Source organism: Oratosquilla oratoria, chromosome 2 (genome assembly GCF_046742065.1).
Source record: "Oratosquilla oratoria isolate Oo_2021 chromosome 2, ASM4674206v1, whole genome shotgun sequence".
NCBI classification, from domain to species: Eukaryota; Metazoa; Arthropoda; class Malacostraca; order Stomatopoda; family Squillidae; genus Oratosquilla; species Oratosquilla oratoria.
In genome coordinates, this window is record NC_134778.1 from 55,287,191 (window position 1) to 55,289,690 (window position 2,500).

The window sequence follows — 2,500 nt, forward strand, 5'->3', positions numbered from 1 at the left end:
ATGATTCCGTTAATACTCTCTTTATATTGCCAATAGTATTTGGTAATAAGGATCACTGCAAAAATATCATTGACGGTGTAGGAGTCGCTAATCTCTAGATTTTTAGCGGAAAAAAATTACGCCGGCCGTTAGATTTCGTTCAGATTTCTAAAATCTAAACGAAATCTGCACAGGCAAAGATATGGAATGATGGAAAACTGCAATTCAATAGAATTTGAATGTTCTAGATCAATTAGATTATTTACTTTGCCAATCTCCATCAGGTTAGGTGAACTAGGTTGCGTGAGGTTAGGTTAGGTTAGTTTTCATTTTGTTACGTAAGGATACGTTAAATCATCTTAGCTTAGAACATTTGGCGAAATGAAAATTTGGCAAAATTTTATTTGGCGAAATGCAACATTGGCAAAATATTATTTGGCGAAATGCAATTTTTCGAAATTGCAAATATTCAGATTCTGTTCTTGAAAGGAGAACTGGGGTGGGTAATGGAGCTGGGAACGTTTAGCAAGATACTGACCCGTCTGGCGAGTAGGCTTGGTGCAGATAAAGTTACATTTTCCTCATTTTACTCCATTTTCTTTTCCCTGCCTCGGTGACTACCTACTTCCTGCCCAAACGTGAGGAGTTCCTCTTCCGAACACAAATACATTTGAACTCAGTAATGACCGCTATACTTGACCATATATTGTGTATTCTTTCTCCAATATTATCAGACTTAATGAGACAGGTAAGTAGGTGGATTGCAGGTATCATAAATTGCAGCCAAACAACCCCCAAATATCTGAAACAGGAATGAAACGAAACGAAAAGAACGAAGAAAATGGAAAAGAGTGAAGAAAGGGAAATCACATAAGAGAACAGCAAAATCGAGATTAAAAAAAACTTAGACGAAATTATCACGAATAAAAAGTAAATTATCGATTTATATCACTTAGAATATAACCAAACATAACACATAAACGATAGGAACGGCCAGTCTTGTCTTGAAATTTCTTCAACAACATGTTGGCTCCTGATACTTCAGAAAGTATCACTGTCCAAGCATTTCCAAAGACCAAAAAAAAAAAAAAAAAAAAAAAAAAAAAAAAAAAATCCTGTTACTGGTTCGCACGACGCCTCCCCAGTTGCAGACTCGAAGAGTCCACAGTTGACGCAGGCCCTGTACTTCTGGCGGGTACGTGCAGGCCCGCGACACAATCAGACAATAAATGGACAGAATTTGGTCGTATCTTGTACAGCATACAAACCATGCTGACCTTACGACGATGACCAAGACTGCATAATAATTCACTATCAAAAAGTAAGCTAGTTGTACAAAAATATTTCTTTCTCTCTCTCTCTCTCTCACTCTCTCTATCTCTCTATCTATCTACCTATCTATATTTCTCCCTACCTCTCTCTCTCTATCCTTCTCTCTCTCTATCTATCTATCTACCTATATATATCTCTTTCTCCCTGCCTCTCTCTCTCTCTCTCTCTCTCTCTCTCTCTCTCTCTCTCTCTCTCTCTCTCCCTATCTGCATCTATCTATCTCTCTATCTCTTTCTTTCTCCCTGCTTCTCTGTCTTCTCTCTCTCTCTCTATCACCCCCGCTCTCTCTCTCTCGCTCTCTCTCTGTCTATCCCCCCTCTCTCTCTCTCTCTCTCTCTCTCTCGTCTCAGATGAGCTGAGGCAGAGCGTGATCAGACAGGAGCGCAGTGTTCCAAATGCGGCAAAACAAAACAGCAGAAACAGCTGGTTGACACAAAAGCATCATGGAATATCCTCTCAGCTTTTCTCAAGATACTTAACCTGTAAACAGAAGAAGCAACCACGAACTGAATGCATACTTAAAATGTCAGCTTAGAGTCAAACGCGTCGTCAAAGGTTCATCTTGCTTTCACAGAAATGAATCGTTTAGAAAGAAATCGCCGTGCGTCGGATTTGCACGACGAGATCGCAGTACATAGAGACTCTTCGACTTAGATGTGTTAAGCGTCATGTCTCAACAGACGCACCATTTCAAGACATGAATAAAGTCATCATTTAAAGAAACAGAGAAAACGATGAGGTTGAGGCGTGTGTATAGTCACGAGGAGAGTTATATCAGCATTATCAGAGTGTTCTCAGTTATATGGAACAGGCCGCTAGTGTAAACATTAAACAACAATGGACCAAGACTACCTTGAGGAACGCCAGAGTATACCGCCAGCCTCATAAGAAAGTGCCTAAGTCATTTGTCCAACTTTTCAGGAAATCGAAAAAAAAAAAATCTATTTTATAAATGTACGTAATGTTCCTCCTAACGTAGTTTTAACCTACCCAGACACTAAATAAAACATTGGGAATTGTACCACAAAGAGCAATGAAAAATTGGTTTAGAAGAAAAAAAATCCAGAATTTGACGAAAAATGGCTTAGGCAATTTCTTTACGAGGGTGACGATACACTGAGGCTGTCACTGGCGTCCACGCAAATACGGCGAGTATACGACGTCTCAAGAATTGCGATATAGCGAAGCT

At 39.5% G+C, this 2,500-nt stretch overlaps 1 protein-coding gene across 1 annotated transcript in view; it reads left to right on the forward strand.

Annotated features, from left to right (window-relative positions):
- LOC143038839 (major facilitator superfamily domain-containing protein 12-like) overlaps nucleotides 1-2,500 on the forward strand; it is a 69,588-nt gene that overhangs the window by 32,400 nt on the left and 34,688 nt on the right. The gene's annotated exons all lie outside the window — the stretch shown is intronic.